This window comes from Tursiops truncatus, chromosome 2 (genome assembly GCF_011762595.2).
Source record: "Tursiops truncatus isolate mTurTru1 chromosome 2, mTurTru1.mat.Y, whole genome shotgun sequence".
Lineage (NCBI taxonomy): Eukaryota > Metazoa > Chordata > Mammalia > Artiodactyla > Delphinidae > Tursiops > Tursiops truncatus.
In genome coordinates this window covers 7,315,140-7,340,546 of record NC_047035.1, presented here as the reverse complement: position 1 = coordinate 7,340,546, position 25,407 = coordinate 7,315,140, and positions in this window count along the sequence as shown.

Genomic DNA, 25,407 nt, shown 5'->3' with positions numbered 1-25,407 from the left:
AAGCAAAATAAATGGTATGTAAAACTCCACCCCAAGTCTCTCCACATTTACTCATTAAGAAGTTTTCCAGATAAACTCTTGGAAGGTTCTCACATGTATCGGCTCAGAAGCCACACAAGCAGAGAGAGCGGAGTACGAAGGGCAGTGGTGCGACAACCACCAGAAGACTTCCCCAGGTCTGGAGTTTGTGCCAGGCTGTGCACACACTACACTGGGCCTGGGTGTGTTAGCTGTCAAAGTTTGGTGCTTATCAAAGCACTCTTTGAGACATGGATTAGGTACAAGTATTTACTTGGGAAATGACTCAGGTAATACCCTGTGGGTGTGAGAACAGGAGGCAAGAAAAGAAGAGCTCCAGTAAAAAGTGTGTTAGTGATCAGATTATCACTGCAGGCAACTGGGATGCACAGCTCTCAGGAGCCTCTGAGAGGCACGTTGCAGGTGCTCCCGAAATGTTTTTTGGAATTTTGAAGGCAGATTTGATGATTATGGAAAATGATAGAACTTGTAGAACGTAAAATATCTGTGGTAGTATAAAAAGAAACAGTACTATGTGCTTTTTAGTTTTAGTCCGTGGCTTCTACCCGTGAGTAATTTTTAACCCATTCACTGATCACTGAATGCAGTGGTTCTCAATAGTAAATTTAATAAGCTCGTTTTTCAAAGAATATACAAAGGGACTGTTTATTTTAAGATAGCTGTATCCCAGATATAGAAAACAAATTTATGATTACCAAAGGGGATAAGGGGAGGAGGATAAATTAGGAGTTTGGGATTAAAAGGTACACGCTGCTATATATAAAATAAGGTAACCAACAAGGACCTACTGTATAGCACAGGGAAGTATACTCAGTATTTCGTAATAACCTATAAGGGAAAAGAACCTGAAAAAGGATACACACACACACACATATAACTGAATCACTTTGCTGTACACCTGAAATTAACAAAATATTGTAAATCAACTATATTTCCATTAAAAAAAAGATAAGTGTATCCAAGACATTGGGAATCAGTTATTAATTGAAATACTCAAAGAAGAGATCAGAGAAAGCGTATAACAGAGCACATCTCACACCGAGAGAATGGAACATCTAATGTGAGTATTCAGCTGTTTGTTATTTCTGCTTTCCGTCACTACCCTGGAGAACGATCTTTTCGCAGCACATGTCTGATCTTGCCATCTCTCACTTAACCATCTGCAGCAACTCCATCTCACCCATGAGAAGAGACTCAGACACCTTGTCCAGGACATCAGGGCTCAGGCTCTGGCTCATGATTCTGGTTCCACCTCCTCTCTCCTCTACACACCCACAACTTCACTTACACCACGCCTAATTACCTAAGCTTATCCTAGTGTTTTACCCTGAGTTTATACTTGCTGTTCCCTCTCCAAGAAATATTTCTTCCCCTTACCTGTGCTTATTCTTCCTCAGCTTACGATGGGGTTACTTCCTGATACCCATTGTAAGTTGGAAAGATCACAGGTGAAAATGCATTGAATACACCTAATTTACCGAACATCCTCATAACTTAGACTAATCCTCCTTCAACGTACTTGGAACGTATTGAATATCTTATGTAGTTTGTTGAATATTGTACTAAAAATGAAAAACAATGATTGTATGGGTACAGAATGGGTGTAAGATTAGGGGTTGTTTACCTTTGTGATTGTGTGGCTGACTGGGAGCTGTGACATGCTGTTACTGACTAGCACCGGGACAGAGTCATCCTACCACATACTGCTAGCCCAGGAAAGTATCAAAATTCAAAAAAGTACAAATCCTACTGAATGCGTATCACTTTCATTCCACTGTTAAGTCAAAAGATGGTAAAAGCTGAACCACCATCCGTATATACTTTGTTTACACTTGTGTTATAGTGTTGCCCCAATTGCAAAACCTAGTTTATTTAGATTGTTATACCTACTGGACTATACAGACTATGTTTTTTTAATTCATCTTTGCCCCTTGAGCCTACCACCATGTATAGTATATATTAGTAGGTAGGTGCTCAGAGAACTTCTCTAGGAAGAAAAAATGAATGAATGGATGGATAGATGGATGGATGGATGGACAGATAGATGGGTTGATAATATTATCCCTCAGATCTATAGTCATAGATTAAAAGTGCAGGCACAAATTAAAAGTTCATTAAGTGTGTCTTTGTGGTTTTCATTCAGGAAATTGTGTTTGCATTTAGTCCCAAAAGACAAGGAGGAAGATATCTTGCCCCAACTGAAGAGTTTCTGAAATATGTGTATCTCAACCTGTCCTAACTATATCTTCTAGACCTGTACTCACCAATATGGCAGCCATTATCAACATGTGGCTATTGAGAATTTGAAATGCAGCTACTTGGATTGAGGACATGTATTTTTAATTTTATTTGATTGTAATTAATTTTAATTTAAAAACATACTTTATTTAGTTAATGGAAAACCTTATGCTTGAAACAACTTGGATATGGAAATCAACTTTCCCAACTGTAAATTTTATTAAATCTAAATATAGATAAGGTATTTTTGATAAAAATGTAGCACCTGAAAGTATAAAATACATGCTGAATTTCAAAGACTCAGAGCTAAAAAAATTAAAAAATATCTTGTTGATAACTTGTATGTTATTTACAAGTTGAAAAGCTCACATTTTGGATGTACTGACTTGAGTAAAAAATATATATCACTAAAATTAATTTCACAGGTTTTATTTTATTCACTTTAATGTGGATACTAGGCAATTTTGAATTGCTTATGTGGTTTGCATTCTATTTCTACTGCACAGGGCAGCTCTAGATCAGCACATGGCAGAGGCTGGATCTTATCTATTCCCACCTGGATAATATTGATCAGCCTCAGTTTGAACTTCCCCCATGAAAATTATTTTCAGTGAACCAAGATAAACAAAAAAAGCACTAGCGTTATGGATATCTAAGATATCCATAACTAAAATACTTAAAAAACATATTTTGTTGGCTAATTATTTATTGACTTTCAGCTCAAAAAACAGCTACTAAGCTCTGCTCTGAAATCCTGGGGCTGGGACCTTACAAACCCCATATCCTGAACTGTCTGGTCACTTGGCTGCTGGTAAGTTTTGGCCAATAGAGGGAGGTTGGAAGGTGGGAGGGAGGAAGATGGAACTTCCTCTCTGTTTTCCTGTTCCTGTCAACCTCATTCCCAAAGTAGTTTTTCCCAGCCTCAAGATATTTTCAGCACTCCCAGAAACAATCCCCAGTGCCTGCTCAACAGAACACCAGTCAATCCACAGAAATCTGATCACCAGCTCTTTCTATTTTTATTCTGAGCCTTGAGGTGGCAACTACTCCTATAGTTTTTATTGCAGAGTTATCTCAGCTTTTGCTTTGTGCTCTTTCATTTTTCAATACTTGTGTAATTACTTAAATCCCCTCTTGAATTTTATAATGTTGTTCTGTTTTCCTGATGAGAACCTGAATAGTACACATGCATTTGTAAATGCAAAGCACACTTAAAAATAACTTAAACATCAAAGGATAAATCATAGTAACAATCTGAAAATAATTAGGATGAAATTATAATGAACATACTATAATCAAAATTTGTGAGGTGCAGCTAAATCTAGATTTAAAGGGAAAAGTAATAGCCTAATCACCTTTATTAGATAAAAGAAAAACAAAATGAGTGACTTAAGGGTAAAAATGAAGAAGTTTTTTAAAAAACATAAAAGCAAACCTTGAAAAAAAGAAAAATGGTAACAAAAAGTAGGAGAAGAAATAAATTAATAAAATTAAACAAACAATAGAGAAAAATGAACATAATCAAAACCAAACTCTTTACAAATAATATAGTTATATCTGGTGACATAGATCAAACAAAGAGAGAAAAGCTAAAAAAAAAAAAACACAAAAAAAGAATTTGTAATATAAAGGAACACAACCACAGGTAGAGAAGAGATAGACATTATAAGAGGAAACTATGAATAAATTAATGTAATAAATTTGAAAAACATATAAATGGGAAAATAGTTGGAAATATTAAATTTGTAAAACATGCTTTATGAACATAGACAATCCAAATAGAAATAAAGTAATTGAATGGCCAATTAATGATTACCTAAAAGAAGAAAAGGAACTGTATTTTACATGGAAGTTCATGTCAGGGAAGATTTAATTTTTTCTTTCTCCTATTTCATCAACAGAAGAGAAAAAGTGAGAGAATGTTCCAGACTTTACTTTGTGAGTCTGGAATAACCTTGTCACCAAAACTAGAGACAGACACTATGAGAAAAGAAAACTATAGCAATTTCACTTGTGAATAAATATAATTTCTGAGTATAAGTGAAATAATCCGAAATAAAATACTACAAAATGAATTAAGCAATGTGTAAAATAATCAATTTGTGATTAACCCAGAAACATAAGGGTAATTTTAAATTAAAAGACAAATCAATATAGTTTACCATATTAACAGAATAAAGGAGTAAAACTATGTTGACAATGATGCAGACCTACTGATGAAATTCAAAAAATATAATTTAAAAAAACTCTTAGCAAAGTGAATCAGCTATACATATACTTATATTCCCATATATCCTCCCTCTTGCATCTCCCTCCCACCCTCCCATAAAGCAGAAACTAACACACCATTGTAAAGAAATTATACTCCAATAAAGATGTTAAAAATAAATAAATTAATTAAAAAATAAAATAAAATTAAAAAACCCTTAGCAAACTAGAAATTAATTCTGTTAACTTTCAAAGACCAAGAGCATACTCACTAGTAACACATTTGTATTCCATTAGGAGTTAAATAAAAGACTAGTGGCTCCCCTGTCACTGCTCAGTCCAGCACTGTGTTGGACTAACTAGAACAGAAAGTAAGACAAATCAATGAAAGCACAAGGATTGTAAGGGAAGAGACTAAATCAGCATTATTAACAAAATTAATAAGAGGATTTTAGCAAGTCAGCTGGATACATGTCTGATTTATTCAATGAATTATATTTCTATAAAGAGGCATGATTACAAAAGTTTCTAATACCATTTATAATAGCAACACAAAATGCAAAGCATCATATAATAAATCTAACTAAAATTTTGCAGTTCTATAGGAACTATTATTTTCACAATCTTAACTATGACTACATGTGTGTGCATGTATGTGTGCATACCATGTTCATGTTGCAATGAGGCAATGATGTTAAGATGTCAAGTCTACCCAATTCAACCTATGAATTCAATTCTATTTTGATCAAAATCTCAATGGGAATTTTACAGAGCTTGACAACTCATTCTAAAATTTCCTAAGTCAAGTTCATTTTCTACTGTACCCAAGACATATTCATCTTACTTTTCCTACTCTTACCTTCCTTCATCTCTTCAGAGCTATATGCTCCTTGAACAGTGCTCGCTCTTAACCAAATAGGTCTCTCTTTGGCAGATTTCCCCTCCAGTGAGGCTCGATGAAGATCTTCTTGGTCATCCACGTTAATGACAATATTCTGAGTGTATAAGTCCTCATAAGAGGGACGCTTGGTGACCCATGCTTCCTGGTGGTGCCCACCTGCCAGGCCAGCAGCTGCAGCAGCAGTTGCTGCATGATAGCGCAAAGGGCAAGATCTATGTGGTGGGACTTAACCTCTCAGATGTGAATATTTACTATAAAGTTATCTTAACAATGAGAGAGTGTTAACAGGCACAGGGAGTAAATAAAGACCAATGGAACAGAACAGAAAATCTGGAACCTGACCCATGTATATATGGAAACTTGATATATGGTATAGGTGGCAATAAAGATTAGCAAGTGTTTTATTTCAGAAAGTGCCAGCTGACCTACCAGGTAAATCTTACAATATTTTCATACAATAGAAATTCATTTCTAACTTCATGAGAAGCCCTGATTGGCAGGTGCCTCTTCTAAAAGCTGTAATTCAAGGACCTGTATTTTCAATCTTGTGATGCCAGCATCTTCCACTTATGGTGTCCCTGTCCACCTCAATCAAGCGACACAAGCTAGCGAAGAAACAAACATGGAATACCACGTGCAGGAGTCTTTTTGTGAGTCTGGCTTGGAAGTGTGCACGTCATGCGCACCCATAGGCTATTGGCTAGAACTCAGTCCTACTGAGCCATCACACTTCAAGGGTGGTGACTGGGGGAAAGAAGTCCAGCTTGCTAGAAGGAGGAAGATTGCCACCTGGGCAAGTCTGATGAATAGCATATTAGTCCCTGCCACAGATTGGAAATAATGGCCTATTTGATGAATGGCCCAAGATAATAGGCTTTGCTTTGAGAATAAGAGAAAATGAGAGTTCTACTTAAGACCATTCACAAAAGTGCATTCTAAATGTGTGAAAGACCTAACGGTAAAAGCAAAACCTCAGAAGACAACATCTTTATGGTCTTAAGCAGGGGGTTTTCATTTTGTTTTCTTTTAAATACAGGACACATAAATCTCACATCAAAATGTAAAGACATAACTAAATTTTACTAAATTTACTAATGACACCATAAAAAATTGAAAATGAAGAGCCATAGATATAACCAAGAAGGCATCAATATTCAGAACAAGAATACCTCTAAAAAATAAGAAAAATAGAAGTAATCATAGAGAAAAACTTGGCAAAGATATGAATAAGCAATTCAGCAAGAGGAAATCTGGGGTGTTGAAGACGTCAAAAGATGTACATCATCAGTATAAATCGGGGGGACAAAATATGGCGAGAATGTCAATTTTAAAAAACAGATTGATAATACTCAGAATTGACAAGAAGCTATAAGTGGGACCTCTTAGACACAGCTGGGGGAATATAAATTGGTACACATACTTTGAAAAAGAAATGTCAATATTTAGTTAGGTTGAAGATATTTATGTTCTATAACTCAGCAATTCCATTTCTAGCTACATACTCTATAGCAACTCTCACCATATGAGGGAAACATGTGCAAGAATTTTCAATGGCTTTATTTTTAACAAAATAAAAGAGAAACAATCTAAATATCTATCAACAGGAGAGTCAATTAAAATTCTGTTCACACACCATACAGCAGTTACAATAAATGAACTGGAGATAGATGTAACAACAGGATAAACATCTCAAAATTGCTGTGTTTAGGGGTAAAAAAGAGAGGATTTTCTGGATGTTGTGTATTATATGAGGCAAACGATATAAAATTGAATATGAAGCAAAATAGTATATACTGTGATTATGAATGAAAGGAAAAATGTACAATTCATATGAGAAGGGTAAGGAATGAATGTAATATGGTAACTGGTTGACTTTAAGAAGAGAAGGGGAAGATATGTTTGGGAAAGGAGTGAACAAGAGACCTTAACTGCATTGATAACGATGAATTTATTTACAAGTCGAGAAATAGAGACTACTATGAATCAATAGATGAATGTACAGATGGTTGGGGACAGTGCTGTTCTTTATATTATTTGCCATCCTTTGCTATATGCTAAATACACTTTATAATTAAAAAAGATTCAGAAATAAATCTTTGATCTTATCTCTCTCCAGGCATCACCACTTCTCTATAAAAAGCCTATGAAAAACCCTTTCCCTAATTCTAATTTCCATTTCCTCTGCCTCAAATAATGACTCTTGACCATCCCATATTAGGCATCCTATAACTATGTTACTACTAGCCCACCTGGGCAAGTGGAATCAGCTTTTTTTTTTTTTTTTTGCGGTACGCGGGCCTCTCACTGTTGTGGCCTCTCCCGTTGCAGAGCACAGTCTCCGGACACACAGGCTCAGCGGCCATGGCTCACGGGCCCAGCCGCTCCGCGGCATGTGGGATCTTCCCAGACCGGGGCACGAACCGTGTCCCCTGCATCGGCAGGCGGACTCTCAACCAGTGCGCCACCAGGGAAGCCCTAGAATCGGCTTTTGAGAGCAAATTCTTCAAGGGGTAAAACGTCAACTCTTTTCTGTTACCAAATCTGGTCAAAAGGAAGAGTTTTCTAAATTCTTAGCTTAAATATGATGGACACGAATGCCTCAAAACCTAACCTGTCCATCGCCAGTGGTCATAAAGATTGCTAAAGAAGAGGAGATTGTGATTGTGGAGCTGTAATCTATATTATTGTAAGGAGCCCCCCCCCCCACGTAGGTATCCTGGGCCGGTAGCTTACCAGAAGAGAGGAAAATGCAGCTGATTAGCATGACTGTGACATTTTCTATGTCTCCTATGCCTGTGAGATGCTTTCAGAAATCATTCCTTTGATGAACTAGTGATGATAAAAATAAATAAAATTGTAAAGTCAGGATAAGCAATAGAAAGGCAGAATATTATTAGTCACAAAATTATTATGTATACATTCTTATTATTCTAATTATATTTTCATTGTAATGGCCATAATAATGTACACGTGTACAACATGTTATGACTTTAAGTCAAATGCACACCCTCTGGTATGCCCAGAACAGCCCTGTTTTATCCTGTTGTCAATTAAGTTGGGCTTAAATGTTAGTAGTGACCTGGTTTGGAGACTGCATTTTAAGGCAGATTGATTTAAAAAAATTAGTCTGAGTCCTGTTTTGACATTAATTGAGAGAGCTTTGGGGTATCACTTTGTCTCTCTGAACTGGTTTCTGGCCTGCAACACTGGAGGTAAAAATGCACCTTCCCATCCTTAACTCCTGAGTCCATCTGCCACCAGGTCACACTAATACTCATCTTAATTCTCCCTCTTCTTGAATCTCCACCCCTGGTCGAAGTGGCCATCCTTTCTTATCCTGACTAACTACATAATTAGTAGATCCTAGCGCAAAATGAACACATGGGGCCCCTCATTCAAAAATTAAGAATTTCAAGATGGTGTCAGTAGATCATTAAACCAAACTCAGGTGCTTCCTAAGTGCAAGGCCCTAAGTGTCTGCCACCATCCTAATGCCCACCATCATAGGTGCACAGAAAGACGCTGGGCTGCTCCCCTTACTCAGAGCCGTCCCATGAGTTGAGGATGGTACTTAGTGGCCTCCTGAGGTTCTTTTTTTCCTGGCCACTCACTCACATCCCTGCTTTCTCACCTGTGGCCTTGGCAAAATGACCACATTTTGTAGGTCTGCATGTGAAGGGGGAGGGCAATACTTGCCAGTCAGGATAATGCCAGGGCTCAGTGAGATAATCTGTGCAGAAGTGTGGAGGAGTCGACCAGCCCGCCCCCTCTGTGATGACCAGCCCTGGCCTCCTTGCTCTCCCTCACTAACCTTCCAAAGGGCGTGATGTGCTGGGCTCACGGCTGGATCTGGGACCCCATGGTGCACACAGCAGAATTGAACCCTGTCCTCTGGGCTTACAGAGAGGAGGACAGTCAGTAGTCAACTGAGCCACCTCAGGATGAGTCCTGGGATTCCCACTATTGTAAGAAGGAGGAGAGAAACACAGCGTCTGTAACAAGGGAACTGACCCAGCCTGGGGAACACGGACAGCTTTCTTGGGCCTGTGACAATTGAGCTAAGATCTGAAGACTAAGGAGAGGCTAAGGAGGAAAAATGGGTGCGGACAATATTCCTAGCAGAGAGTTCAGTGCTAGTAAGGCCCTGAGGCCACATGATGCTTTGAGAAAAGACCAGCAGTGGGAGGGAAGTCACAGCATCTGCTGAAAGCAGAGGAGGGGGTGGCCGGGGTAGTGCTGTTATCCTCGAGGTTGGGGAGCCCACTGAAGACTCTGAAGCAAGGGTTACCATTGGCATATCACAGGGGACATGTGGGGACTGGATGACATGACCAGAAGCCACTGCCCTATTAGGAGAGAAGCGTGATATGAGAATTTCTCTCTAAGTAACCAAGGATTAAGAAATCAAAATATCTGTTTCCTCTGACTTGATTTGGGTCTAGCTTCCAAGACAGTGCAGGGATAAAACATCCCTGGGAACAAACTTGGCCACACTTGGCTCAGGTAGGAGCCATGCATCTCTCTCCATGCATCCCCAGGACGGGTCAGGGACAGAGGACCAAAAGGAAGAACCCAGAAGGAGTGTGCCTTCCTGCCTCCAGACCAAGCTTCCGTGGAGACTGGGGTGTTCCTCTGTAGGGCCAGCCCACAGATGGAAGAGCCCAACCCTCTCCCTCTTTGGTAAGTAGACTCTCCCCCTGGAAGCTGGTATTAAATAGACCAGCACAGCATGGAGTGAAGGGCCACCATTGTAAGAGCTTCTCTACTTAGGGGTCTCCTAACCCTGCTTGTGATTTGATCTGCTCTGGGAATGACAAGCAGAGCACACGGTGGGCGCCTGGACAATCAATGCATGTTCTGAGCGTCTTTCTCCCTGCTCCCAATTCATAGAATGCCAGGCCTTCTTGGAAGGCATCTTGGTAACTTACTGTAAGCAATGGAATGCAAACCCTCCATCTTTTCCCCCCAAATAATAGTGTGTAGAAAATCTTAGTATATGAACCAGACACCATGAGGCTGATCTTGTAGAAAGGAGAGCAGGGGACCTAGCTTGTCCCTACCTTGTCCCACATCCCAATAGCTGGGACAGGGTACATCAGCAAGACCCTAAGATGCTGGTGACGAAGCCCTTGATCTCATGAAGAGAGGAGGGGACATCGTCTCTTCACCATCAAGGCTGGCCTTCATTATCAAGGTCCCGAGCTAAGAAAAGTTGTTTGTGGCATTCAGCCAGGGAATTAGGGCCTCTGTCTTGGTCTCGCCCTCTTATTTTCATGGGAGACGTGATGTGCTCTGGTGGAATGGCCTCCAGACCTGGAGTCTCAGAGCCACACTCAGGATGAAGTTTTCCTTCTGCTTCTTCATCCTCCTGGGCAAGTCCCTCCAGGCCCCTGAGCTGTGCCCCCCGACTCCATCATTGGAAGGATGGGGACAGTGAGACTGGAGCTGGCAGAATTGCACTGGGCATTGATTCTTCAATCAAGGGCTTTGCGGATGTCCTCTTGGGGACCACCCTGTTAGGTGCTGCAGGATGGCATTCATTTTCTAGGGCTGCCATAGCCAGTCACCACAATTGGGCCACTTCAAACAACAGAAACGTATTTCCTCACCCTTCTGGAGACCAGACAACCAAAATCAGGGTGCTGACAGGAAATATCTCATTCTGGAGGCTCTGAGGGAAAATCTCTCCCACGTCTCTCTCCCAGCTTCTGGTGGCTGCTGGCAATCCTTGGCTTCTAGACACATCACTCTAATCTCTTTCTCCATCCATCTTCGTGTGGTCTTTCCCTCTGTGTGTTTCTGTGTCTGCTTCCTCTTTTTTTTTTTTTTCTAACAAGGACTTGTCATTGGATTTAGGGCCCCTCTAGCCCAGGGCGAACTCATCTCGAGATCCTTACCTTAATTATATCTGCCAAGATCTTCCATGTAAGGACACATTCTGAGGTTCTGTGTAGACATAGCTTTTGGAGGTCACAGTTCAAACCAGTACAGAGATAAAAAGAAATTTAAAACACCATCCCTGCTCATAGGAATCACATGGTCTAGAGAGGGGCACACTCATGAATAGACAATGGCCATCTCACTCCACCTCTCTGAGCCTCAGTTTCCTCATTGCAAATGGGGAACCGCCTGTGTGAACGTGTGGTTGAGGAGAAGGGACGAAATTTACAGAGAGCTCTGGCCTCAATCCACAGCACCAGCTATGATGATCGTTTATATTTTTCTGAGTATAGATGGGACTCTGCCAGGGACCCACAGAGAAGCTTGGTCTGGCCCATAGAGAGAGGGTCAGCCCTAGTCCAGTGTCTCCATCTGAAACACCTAGGAAGCACGGTGGGAAGACCATGCCCAGACCCCACGCTGGGCCAACTGAATTGAGACCATCCAGGGTACAGCCTGTGTACTAGGAGTTTTGAACATCTTCAGGTGAGCCTGAGGCAGTTGAGGCTGAGAATATTGGCTGCCTTTAAAGCAAGAGTAAGAGCTGCCGTCTCAAAGAAGATGGACATTCCAGGCAGAGGTCCCAGCTTGAGGGAAGGCCTGACAGTGAGAAACCTCCTGCTTTGTTGGGTGCTGCCGAGTATCCAACAGGAGGGGACAACTCTCTGGGCCAGAGAAGAGCAGGGGCCCTCGTTGCAGAGGGTGAGGGGGGCTTCTCCTGAGGGCAGGGGTACCCAGCGGTGATCGCCTAGCTCGTGGGGTGCCCCATGGACATTTAGTGTCTAATTAAGAGATAGCGAATCTGACACGGCCGAGCAGCAGATGGATCGAAGACGGAGACCTAAGTGGTGTTTACAGGCAAGGAAGGTGCAGCTCTGGCAGCCCCATTTGGTCCGCTTTGATCCTTAATCCCAGCCTCAGGTGGGTGCCCCCTGAGCCAGACAGCACTAATCAGGGCGACAGGAGTAATACAATGAACACAAGTGGAGCAGGGTCAGGAAGACAGAGAGAACAAGAGAGAAGAGAAAAAAAAAAGTCTTCATGGGATAAAATTACCAGCCAAGACAGAAGGCTAAGGGGCAGTGGGGCGGGCAACCCCGCCCAGGAGTCTGCCCTGGCCACCCCCAGTCTCCGCCCGGGCTGGGCCAGCAGATGCTCCCCGTCTGTGACGGGAGCCTGGGGAGAGGGGCCGCCCCGCTCCCTACAGTGAGGCGAAGGATAAGGTCGCGGAGACAGGGGCTTTCTGAATGCAAAGGAAGAATCTGGAATCAATGAACAGGGCAAGGGAAAGAGACCCCTGGCCACTTTGGGTCACTGAAAACTCCATCCCTTCTTTCCTGTGGGGTGCCAAAAGAAAACCAAACAAGACACAGCCAAAGGTTGGCACTGGTGTTCAAAGTTTAATGCGTGCTTCAAAAATGTATCTCAGCAATAATTAAATGAATAAATTATTTTTTCAAAAAAAAAGAGAGAGAGAGAAAGGAAAAGAAAAAAAAAAATGATGGCCCTGAGATTTATGCTGCCACTCATGCTTGGATACCGATCACTTATCTGGATAATTAAGCAGTATCAGCAAGCAACCAGATCCCCGAAACTTGATATTAATCCTTCCCTCTTAATAGTAACACAGAGCTGCCGCAGTAGAACTCAGCCGAGACCTGCTAATCCCCCTTTCCCCGCGTTCCGGCATCAGCACACAGCATTGCTTTTCCAGAGAGGTTCGAAGCGTGCTATCAGCAGCTTAAACTTCATTTCGGCTTTGAATCAAAGTATATTAGGGAAGTCTGAAAGAGTCAAGATGACTTCAGATTTCATAGGGAGGGAATAATTCATAACTGCTTTGCCAGTGGGCAAGGGGCAAGGCGACTGGCTTTCACAGTCATCTCTCTCTGAGGTTTGTGTTCAAACCAAAGGCAGCCAACAACTGCCTCTCTCCAAAATGAAGGCATCTGGGATTTTGCAGTCTGGGTGCCCTCCTGGGCCTCCCCCCCCCACCACCTCTGGTATCAGACCTACTGACACACTGTGGGCGTCTTAAGGGTGAATCTCCACTGGTGTCCATGACAAGTCTCGGGGTCTGTGTCTGCCCACTTGCTGCCTTCTTTCTGACTATTGGCTTTGCTCTGAATTTCATCTCTCTCCTTCCTCTTTGGATGACACCTTCACTTCTGGTTCCTTGGCTCCTAACTCTGGGGTCTTCCTGTAGGATTCTGGCAAGGCTCTTTTTTTTTTTTTTAACTTTTTCTTTTATATTGGAGTATAGTTGATTAATAATGCTGTGCTAGCCTCAGGTGTACAGCAAAGTGATGCAGCCACACACATACATGCATCCATTCTTTCTCAAACTCCCCTCCCATCTAGGTTGCCACATAACACTGAGCAGAGTTTCCCGTGCTGCGGCTCTTTGGAATTTCAAGAAACACAGACACTCTCAGGTTGATTTAGTCAATAAAGCTCTTCTTATAGCACATGGGGTTTCAAGGAAAAGAGAAAGCAGAAGGAACCCGCACACAGGCAGATCCACGAGGCTTTGGAGTGCTTTGTGCAGCTCCTTCTTAGCACCAGCCTCGCAGATGCCCTGGTGACTGGGCATCCTAGGGCATTATTGCTCCTTTCACTTGAGGCTCCACCATCCTCTTACCTTGGTCACCCTCTGTTGCTATCTCTGTTGCTCCCACCTCCACCAACTGATTTCCTCTTGAAATACATAACAGGGCTTCCCTGGTGGCACAGTGGTTGACAGTCCGCCTGCCGATGCAGGGGACACGGGTTCGTGCCCCGGTCCGGGAAGATCCCACATGCCGCTGAGCGGCTGGGCCCGTGAGCCATGGCCACGGAGCCTGCGCGTCCGGAGCCTGTGCTCCGCAACGGGAGGGGCCACAACAGTGAGAGGCCCGCGTACAGCAAAAAAAAAAAGAAATACATAACAAATCCTCCTCAAAAGGGGCTCTTATTGGTTAAGTCAGACTCTACCTGAGGTGAGGGGCACTCAGTCTTCAGGCATCTCATGGGCTCACCTTATAGCTGGCCAGCCCATGGGTGGAAGCCTCCAGGACAGATTCATTTCCATGGGCCACTCAGTTTGGCCATGGGGTTTGAGACCACAGCAGACTGGGCAAGGAAGCTCAAGCCAGCGGAATGACTCAGAACAGGGCTGTAGGACTCAGAGCACCTGGAACTCATTTCCAAGTGCATTTGGAATCAGCCTCCAGCTCCCCTTGCTTCAGATTATTGCAGCAAATACACCAGTATCAGGGACTGCTTCCTGGGATGTGTCCTTGTATGCAGGCTGGCGCTCCAGGTCACTCTTTCAGAGAGGACAGTGCCAACATTGGGAGGAATGGAATAGGCCACCTACAGAGTCCAGAGCAAGGGTGCATAAGACCAGTGCAAACCAGACGTGAACTCTAGTCCATGTGGAAAGCCCCTGTAGAAGAGCCTTCAGGAGGCTAGGGAGTCACCAAAGAGGCTAGAAGTGAGCCACAAGCTCTTTATACACAGGAGGACATGGTTGGAACATGAAGGATGATGCCAAAGTCAGAATTCCAGGACCAACTCCAGAAGCAGAGGGCAGGGGATACCATGGAGCTGGGTTTGGTGCAAACTGTGAATGCTGCTGAGATTTCTCTGGCACTGGTGCTGGTCGTGCATCCAATAAGGGGTCAACTGGTCTAAGGCTCACTCAGTCTGGCTCCATCAGAGGAGAATGAATTAGGAGGTTCCATTGGGCCAAAACATCAGGGCAATGGGATCAGTGACAAATGAGAAGGAAATTCAGTGGCTGTGAGTAGAGAGGACACATCTGTTCAGTAGATGTGTTAGCAGGGCAGCAGTAAGTGGGCCCCTGGGAGGGGGTCCCTGACAGGCAGGTGTCCCACAGATGAGTGCCCCCCAGTGCCCCGGTGCTGGGTGCTCTGTGTCCCACATCTCTCCTCCACAGACCCCTTCTCTCTATGTGCCTCAGGCCTTTTAAAAACGATCTTCCCTAGAAAATGCAGTTTTGAAATTTGAGCCAAAATTCACATAACATCAAGTTGACCATTTCAAAGGGAAGGAGTTAGTGGCATGATAGTTGCACAATCTTGTGAATGACGTCTTGCTGGTTGGCCTGTCATTCACTTCCAGAATCTGGAGCGGCTCCTTATCTCTTGCCTGTCCCCCTTCTTCTTCTTTTTTTTTTTTTTTTTTTGCGGTACGTGGGCCTCTCACTGTTGTGGCCTCTCCTGTTGCGGAGCACAGGCTCCGGACGCGCAGGCTCAGCGGCCATGGCTCACGGGCCCAGCCGCTCCATGGCATGTGGGATCTTCCCGGACCGGGGCACGAACCCACGTCCCCTGCATTGGCAGGCGGACTCTCAACCACTGCGCCACCAGGGAAGCCCGCCTGTCCCCCTTCTTAACTTTGTAAGTATCACTTTCCCCAAGGGACCTTCCTTGACACCATGCCTAGCACCCTGGTGGGAGCAAGAACTATCACACATTGGGGGGATTTCCAGTACCTCACGTAGGTGTTCAGTAAGCCCTCAGGGGATGTCTGGATGGCAGAGAGGCAGTCTGTTCTCTCCATAAGTGGCAGAACTAGACAACTCCCTTGTACCGAGGTGTGGTCCCTCCCTGGAAATGCCTGTATAGTTCAATTACTCGGGACTTTGCCGGGTGCCTCCAGCTGGATAGGTCTGTTCTCCACGTAGCAGATGGTACACAGTGGACAAACCAGGAGGTGCTGGATCCCCTGTCCAGAAGTAGTGTCCACGATCTGGTCTCTGAGAGGGAGGAGGGGAGAGGGCCTCTTGGGGTACAACTGTGGGAAGGGTGATCCAGGCTTGAAGAAAAAGGAAAGCCAGGGATGAGAGGCAGGGATGGTCACGTGCACTTTTTTTGCCCATGTGAGTCTTTGCAAGGGGAATTCCCACCCTCTTATCCTAATTATGTTCCTGACAACCTGGCATTGGAAAGGTCAACCAAAGAAATGGAGCCTCATCCTTCAACCAGGTGACACTGTGAGCCTGGGGTCACCCAGAGATTCGGAGCCACACAAAGAAACTGGCTTGTGCAGGGAGCACAAAGACGCTTTAGAGTTACAGCCATCCAGACTAGCAAGGTCCTCAGGCAGAGGCTTTAACCTGAACTCCAAGGCCTACGGTGGCTTCTGGAAGTTTGACAAGCCTGCTGGAACTGTGTACAATATCACCTGTGTGATCCCAGTTGGTTTAGGAATCACTCGCTGTTTACCTTCTCAAACTCTTAGCTAGGGCTTGAAATCCCCCACAAGAAAAGACAGGTTCTTCACTTGTCTATCTTTTACCATCATCTTGGCAAAGATAAGTAAGTGAAATAAAAGAAGGAAGGAAGGGAGGAAGGAAGGAAGGAAAGAAGGAAGGAAGAGAGAAAGTTAAAAAAGAGAGAAAAATATGTAGCCACATCTGGGTTTTTATGCTAGGAAAATATGAAGTCTAAAACAAGATGGTCAGCATACAGTGGGCCTTGAATGCCTAGATTACAAACAAATTCCAGCTTTGATTTAAGACTTCCCAACATTTTTACTGTAAGCAAATCTCTTAAGCAGAAATGCAGAACACAGGATCTGAAAAAATTCAAATATATATAGATACTCACCAAGAAATGTAAATAAATTGCTGGAACTGATGACTTAAAATGATGCCTATTCTGTAGACGAGATTTTGAACGGCAGCCAGAATGACCTTTGTGAAGAACCTGTTTGACCGTGTCGAACCCACTTGAAGCACCCAAGTACCTTTGGACTCATTGCTCTTTGGGAAAGACTGGCATCTTTGAGGGGCCCGCAGAGCGTTTTCCTTCTCATACACATCCCGCCCTCCTCTCCCCCTTGTGACTCTCAGCTTTCATCCAACCTGTTGGCGATGTCTATTCCTCCCCAACTCAAACCGTCTACACCTCTGCCTGAACTCACTTCTTTACACTCAGTAGGTCCTCCTTGTCCCTCAGCTCCCAGTTTAGATCTCTCTTCTCCAGGATGCCTTCCACAGCCCCTCTTCACCAGGACCAGGTCACAGTGGTACCATTCTGGGAACTCACCGGATTGCTCCTTCAAGGTACCTATGAGTAGAGTAGGACCCTGCATGGTTTGGAGTTTAGAGATACAGGATGCAAAAAGGTTTGGGACCATTCCGGAATGCAAAACAGATCTAGCAGCCTGGGTCAGCCCCATCGGCCTGTTCTTCAGATCGTCCCTGTAAGACTTCTGGCCCTTTTGTCTTCTTTACTTCCCACTCCACCCGCAGGATGGACCATCAGCCACCTCCAAGATGAGGCAGCTTTGGGAGGTCAATTTCCTTAGCATGGCCAATCCATGCAGTGTGGAAGCTGGGGCCCGGCTCCATCCCTTTATTTATAAAATAACGATGAGCTCAATTCTCAGTGACAAAGAGAAGGGTGATGGGGGAGGGGCACATGTATTGACAACCAAGAGCGTTGCTACATTTACCTTTTCACTTTTTATTTGTACAAAAACGGTAAAATGTTTTTACAGGCTCAGCCAATGGTGCTACAGAAACTGAATTAGAGCAACCTTAATTAATATGTCAGAATAAAAGAAATGATGAAAATATGTATAATTAAATGCCTGCACTAAATCAGGATTCGAAAATGCGACAGAAATAGCAGCATGGCATTTTTCTTTTTCTCTTTCTCCCCCTCCCTCCTTGACCCCCTCCTTCCCCCTTTCCTCCAGAAAAAAAAAAAAATAATAATAAAAAAGATGTGTTGATGCTGTGGCTGCTGCCACTTGTGTCAACCTCGAAGACGATTGGGTTGCTGGTGGGAACAGCCCGATCACCCCCAAAGTTAGACACAAATTGTGGAGATTAAACATTCTCCCCCAAAGAAGTGAGAGAGTGGCATGGACATATATACACTACCAAATGCAAAACGGATGGCTAGTGGGAAGCAGCCGCTTAGCACAGGGAGATCAGCTTGGTGCTTTGTGACCACCTAGAGGGGTGAGATAGGGAGGGTGGGAGGGAGACGCAAGAGGGAGGGGATATATGTATACATAGAGCTGATTCACTTTGTTACACAGCAGAAACTAACACACCATTGCAAAGCAAGTATACTCCAATAAAGATGTTAACAAAAAATTGTTTCCCAATCAGGTGCTAGCTTCCTTATTTTCATACGAAGATGCCTCAGGCTGTGTGCATGATGGCTGAACAGGGTGGCTCTCACACAGCAGTAAGGCTGCTAGACACAGGTGCTTGGAAAAACCAACATTGGGAGTAAACGTACAATTCTACTCGGGAACAATACTGAGAGTTGTTCTTTTCTTTATTTACTTTGGCTCCCAGCATGGCACAGAGGTGTCCCCAGGCACAACCCTGGAGGTTGACAAGGCCATGAACCCAGATTTGACCAAAACGCATGGAGCCCCATTCATCCAATCCAAAGTGTGGCTGCATCCCTCAGGCCCCGATCTCCCTGCATTCAGAAAGTCCTGAGGACAGAACTGCCTGTTTGTCCTCATGAGGGAGAAACTTGGGGCTTCCGCAGACCAACAAGGGACTCAGACACTGAGGCGCAGGCATCTTGTCCTTTGGGGAAAGAAAGGGAAAAATCCATTTCTGGTCCCTGGAGATGGCACATAAAGAAGCTGATTATTTTGGTTTGTCTGAGGAGGGAGTTGGGCCATTTGGGAGATTTCTTTCTGGGGTTTTCTGCCTGCTTTACCCCCACGAATGGCAATCCCCCCACACTGCCCTCCAAGGATGCAAAAGGGAGGCCTTTCTCAAAGGGGTGACACTTCTTATTGGGAACAAGATGCCCCTTTTTTGGGGAAATGAGGTAGGTTATTCATAAGCACCAGGTGAACAAGACCAGTGTCTTTGTGAGCCGAGATCTACTCAGTAAATGTGAAACTAGGATGTTCTGGGGCATCTGGTCCATTACAGGATTTGGAGATGGATCAAGAGTCAAACCTTGGTTTAGTCACCCACTCTGTGTGACCCTAGGCAAGTTACTCACCTTAGGACTCAATTCTCTTACCTGTAAATTGAGGATTATATTACTTGCCTCCAAGCGTAGTAGTGGAAATTAAATAAAATAATGGATGTAAAGACCTGTGGTAGATATGGAGATGGGCTGTCCAGATGGTCCTGCCAGGAAGGGGTCAGCAAGCAGCCCCCAGCTCTCAGACCCTCAAGCCTTTCCAGAGACAGCCCACAGCTGGTGACTGAGATTGTTGGTGGTGGAGAGGTACCTGGGCCTGGGCTTCTGCCAGATGGGGGCACCCTGGCCCCCAAGGAGCAGTGTTCCTGCCAGAACGGGGCTGGCCGTGGCTTTGCTAGGCCCCCATCATGGTACAACTCCTCTACCTGCTCTCCTGTTTCCTCTCCCTTCCTTCCAAGGTATTGATCCTTCTATAAACATCTTGCTTTCAAACTCTATGTCAGCATCTGCTTCTTAAAAACTCAACCTCGACAAGATCTTTGCTCTACTCATAGCTCCGAGTGAGGGCACCAAATGAGGGCTTAAAAATTGCCCTAACAGGTCTCCTGGAGAAGCCACACAGGAGGGGGTTACATCTAAGAAAACTTATGCCTTATCAGTGGTCCTTTGCTGTCCCCTCCCTGAAGAAACACCAGATCCCTGAGGAAGGGCCCTGGACTGCTGGGAGCCTATGTGGGTGCGGGGGGAGAATGAAAGAAAAAGAGAAAGAGAGTTAGAGAGAACTTGTCTGTTCAGCAGTCCTGGATTCAGGAATGAGAGAATTCTAGTCCCTGGAGCAGTGTTCTCAGTGGGGTGAAGACTTTCTCTCTTCACAGTCCAGGGCCAACTATCCTGGTGGTCAACTCACTGAGGAATATTCTGATTATTAATCTGGATTCCTGAGTCCTTTGCTAGTAGGAAGAAAGGGCACAAAAATAAACTACTCTGAGTGCTGGGAGTAAATATTCTTAATTCTGACTCAATACACTGGCATGGCTCCGACGCCAGCTCCACCATCTGCAAATGGAGTCATCTGATCTGTGGGCTTAATACTTCTGAGCCTCAGTTTCCAGACTTCTCTTAAGGAACAAATGAGTGAAACAAACATGGAAAATGCCCAGCACGTTCTAGGCACTGAGTGGAAGGACAGGGCATGGCCATTCCCCTTCGTCCTGCAAAGAGCCTGGCCTGGGTGAGGAGACCTCTAAGTTACCTAAAGGGGCTGCCGATTTTCTTCGGCCTGTTGTGCAGCTTTGGAGCATCCAGTTGGCCTCTCTGAATCTGAGACATCTTATATCTAAAATTTGTGTCAGATGGTCTATGAGTCCTAGTTACTTCTTCCATCTCTGAGCTTCTTTACTGCCAGCGCCATTCATTCACAAGGACTTGGTACTTCCAGTTCCCTGCATTCTCTACGACACCAGCACACAGTAGGCATTCACCAAATACTTGAGTGCATTCAACAATGTGTGGGACATATCTTTCCAGCACTGGAAGGACTTTATTTTTTTCTGAGTACCTGTGGGCTTTTTAAGTGAGAAAGACAAATGAATAGATATGTTTGTTTAACGTGGCACGCCCCATTTCTTTCAATTCAACACAAATCAACTCAGCCAACACAGCCTGAGTGCATCTCATGCTATGTTCCAGAAACTGTGTGTTCTCTAACCTTGCTTGAAGTGTTCTCAGGATCCCCAACCTTGTCATGTCAAGAGTGCTGTCTGCAGAAACCAGTGGTCCCCCCACCCCAGAACTTTCTGTGTTGATTGGCCCTATCACTGCTCAGAGCCACCCTGCCTCACCCTCTTTCTTCTCTGGCCATTCGGTCCTCACCACTTTCCCATAACACTTTACCTGTTTCCCCACTGCTCATATGCAAAGCAAGCACTGTCTTCTGTTCATTTACCAAGGCAGTGCTAATGAAAGGTGAACCACTAATGGCTAAACACTTTTATAGAAATACTAGGGAGGTACCAAGAGGATTTCAACCCAGGGAAGGACCACTCAAAGTTTGATATCACACAGTATATCAGACACCACATCATAGAGTAAATTGACCATTCCCAGCATGGTTAGTTGCCTCTGGGATGCTTCTCCTTAGCCCCGTCACCTCCACGGGGCTGTTGCCCATCCCATGCTCCTATCAGGGACCTCGTCCTCTCTCAGTGGTCTCCCCCGTCATGGTCCAGGGAGGTCCTGGAAACTATCTCTAATCAGTTCTACACTCTCAGAGGAAAGCATCGATTCACTTCACACTATGGACAAAGAATGTCTCCTGCCATGTCAGTAAACAAAGGGTGTTGCGGCCATCGAGACAGCAGTCACTACAGCCTCCCCGACTATGCTCCCTGAGGGGATTTAGGATGATAAAAATCGGCATACTGGCCCTAGATAGTTAAGGTACACATCAAAGGAATGATTTCAATGAGCCCGGACTCTTGCATCTTCCCATATACAGAAAAGTGCTACATTGATTAACTTGAGATGTCTATAATTTCTTTAATTAGCAGTAATCTTTTAATGTTCCAATTACCTGGTTTTTGTTGCACAACCCCCTATATATACTCCTCCCCCCTAACTTCAGAACAATCCCTTAGAGCCATCTGAGGGCTGACTCCCAGGCTTAAGTCCTCAGAAAGTTCACCAAATAAAACATAATTCTCAACTTTTAGGTTGTGCATTTTTTTTCAGTTGACGATACTTATATGCTTATATGTGGTAGAAAAGAAGGATAGGAGGATAGAAGGAAGGAAGGAAGGGAGAAAGGGGGGAAGTTAATAATTTTATTATACAGAGAATTTTCTCCTTATTGTCTCAAATCAATCCTTTAAAACTAGGCTTTCAGCTGTCATAACCAACAAGCCTATTAAAGTAATTTCTCAAACATAAAAGCAGCCCTTTTCTGAAGACTGATTTTGCCTATTCCCACCCATCCCCCCCCCACAATTGGGATAGAGACAGGTCTAAAGATATCTTTCAAAATAGCCTTTTATTTGCCCTCACGACCCAAACACATGCACACAGATATGAGTATAAGCACACTGAGAACTCGCAATATATTCCAAGCTTTTCTAAGAGCTCTCCATGTAACAATTCATTGAAACACATGACAGCACAAGGGAGTTTCCATTACCCCAATGTGACAGATGACAAGACTCACCTAAGAGACTTAAGTGATTTACCTAAGCTGGTAAGTGGCTATCTGGGACCTGAGAACAGGTAAACTGGCTCTAGGATCTCTGCCTGAGAACCAGTCCTCACGTGACATGCGTGCAAAAAGATACAGTCCTGCCATTTGCTCTTGGACTTCCCCAGTGCTAAAGAAAAGGTCCTTTCTGAGCTTCCATCACACAGACCCTGCTGACACCACTGACACTTGATGGGAGTAAAACCACAAACTCAGACTGGGACTTGAACCCACTGCCTTTTAATTGAGATCACACACCTGGTCTCAGGACTTAATGACGCTCATGTTCTTTATGTCTCATCGCAGAAAGAATTCAGTGAGAGACAAAGTGATAGGTAAGAAATGCATTTATTTAGAGGGATTTACATTCCATGGACAGAATGCCCCGAAATTTGGGGTGGTTAGAGTTTATGGGCTGAATAATTTCATAGGCTGATGAGTGGGAGGATTATTCCAACTATTTTGGAGAAAGGGCGGGGATTTCCAGGAATTGGCCCACTGCCCACTTTTTGGCCTTTTATGGTCAGCCTCGGAATTATGTGGCCCCTGTGGGTCTGTCATTTAGCTAATGTATTACAGTGAGCATACAATGGCTCAACGTCTACTGGAACTCGAATCTTCCATCCTCTTGGACCTAGCTGGTTCTAACCAGTTTATGTCCTATCCTCAAAGGCTATGTCATTCTTTTAGAGGTTGTGTCCTGCCCCCTTCCCTCCTGTTTCAGAAGCAGACCAGGAAGTACTTTTGACTTTGAAGAGCTGCCCAGCATTTGTCAGGAATGCACCCTCCATCTCTCTGCCCCTGATTCCCACCCATGACGGAGCTGGGAGCATCTGCAGGACGCTCTGGAACTCATTCCTGTCCTAGGTCAGCCCATCCAAGAGTCACGTCTCTGCACAAATTTGCTTTGAATGGGTTTGACTGTCACTCCTCTGTACTGACACTGCCGCCAAGCACCAGCCCTCTCTCAGGGGCCATGTGGTAAACCACACCCTAAAGACGAGGCTGTAGTCACTACAGGCAGATTTTGGAGGACATTGTTGAAGAGCCTCAGAAACACTTTCTAGATCCTCTTTTCGGAAACAACAAGACTTCTCTGGAGGAAATGATTTGTTTCGTTTTATGGATGCATGTAAATAATCCTGTTTCTCCAATTTTGGGTAAACCCAAGACCATGTGTGACTTCCAAGAAGGACTCAGGGCCTCATTTTGGGCACTCAATTCATCCCAGAGGAAGATCTTTCTCCCTCAATATTTCCCAATGTTCCCAAATTCTTTACTTATATCTATTTGGCTGTGTCAGGTATATTTTTGCCAGCTTTCTCAAGTGCTTTGGGGGTGAGGTGGTATACATATAAATAATAAAATTAAATTGCAGATACTTGTTGATGGCTTTTGAAGTTTCAAGGCTGAGATTTGATGGTTCAGCTGCGTTGAGCTGGCCTGCTCTTGTCCAAGGCCAAGAAGCAAGTTTTTTTGTTTGTTTTGTTTTGTTTTGTTTTGCTGTGAGCAGGAAAGGAGGTAGGTGAATTTGCAATGGACTAAAGAACACATCCTATTAAGCTTCCCTCCAAGTGGCTGGAAGACTCCCCTAGTTTTCAAAGTAGCCAAAGGGCTGCCCCAGAAGGCTGGTTGATCAAACCTTGTTAATAGGCTTGGGAAGCGCTGGGCCCCAGGCTGTCCTCAGGCAGGGAAGTCGCCTGTCTGGGCTCAGAGGTGGGAATCTGGCCCAGCTGCTGGTGGACAGGTGTTCATGCCCCAGCCCTGTACCCTGGCTCCCAGGGGAGCTGCTGAGGGAAAAGGGATCAGATGTTCTCATGGGTGTCCCCTTGGACCCATGAAACCCAAGCTTTGTGGCGAGGGAGTAGGGCTCAGGCTTCATCAGCAGCTACCCTTACAGCTGGGTCCTGTGTAATGTCCACGGTGTGTGTGTGTTGGGGAAGGGGACGGGGTTACAGTACAAAGCAAACTGCACAGCAATGGTGGCATCTTATTTTATTGTATTTGTTTATCATCTGTATCCCCTGCCAGACAGTATAACAGTATAGAGTCCATACGCTCTATGAGGGGATAACATTTGTCTGTCCAGTTCACCAGTATATCCCAAGTGCCGAAAATAGTATTTGGCTTATAATAGTTGCTCAATAAATATTTGTGAAAGGAAGGAAGAATGGAAAGAGGGAGGAAGGGAGGGAAGGAAGGAAGGAAGGAAGGAAAGGAAGGGAAGATTTTGAAGTTCCCAGTATGCAGCTGGTCTGAATTCACCTGAGTGAATATAGGAATGTATACAAATAACAGCAGTATACATTAGGATGTAAAACATGACTGATAGAGGTGAAAAGAATATTCTAGGTGAGCTAAAGGAGATAGAGCTGGGATTAAGTCCAAACAGAGCCAGAGAAGTTTTCTCAGATGTGGTAACTTTTTTATTGTGAATTGAAAGATGGAAGATGATCATTTATGTTTTTCTTGAAATATTTTCCTAATTATAAGCAAAATACTTTCTCATTAGAGAAAAATTGGAAAATGCAGATAAGTATAAAAATATTAAGATCTCCCATAAATGCATCTCCCAGTTGAAACCAATATCAGCATTATAGTGTATGTTTTAGTCCAGTCTTGTTTATTTTTTCTGTATCTTTTTCATATCTGAAGCCATCATCTATGTATTGTGTATATTTTAATTAATACCATATAATATGAATTTTCAATATTTAAAACTCTTGGAAAGTATCTTTAATAGTTATATCTAGACCATCACAAGGATATTTCATAATTTACTTGACCATTTAAAAATCACTTTCTATTTATATCAGCAAAATTGTTATTATTATGCTTAATGAGTTGGGAGATATCTTTCTAAAGAATTATTCAATGAATGACAAATGAAAATGGAATTAGTCAATGGAATATACATTTTTAGGCTTGGCTAT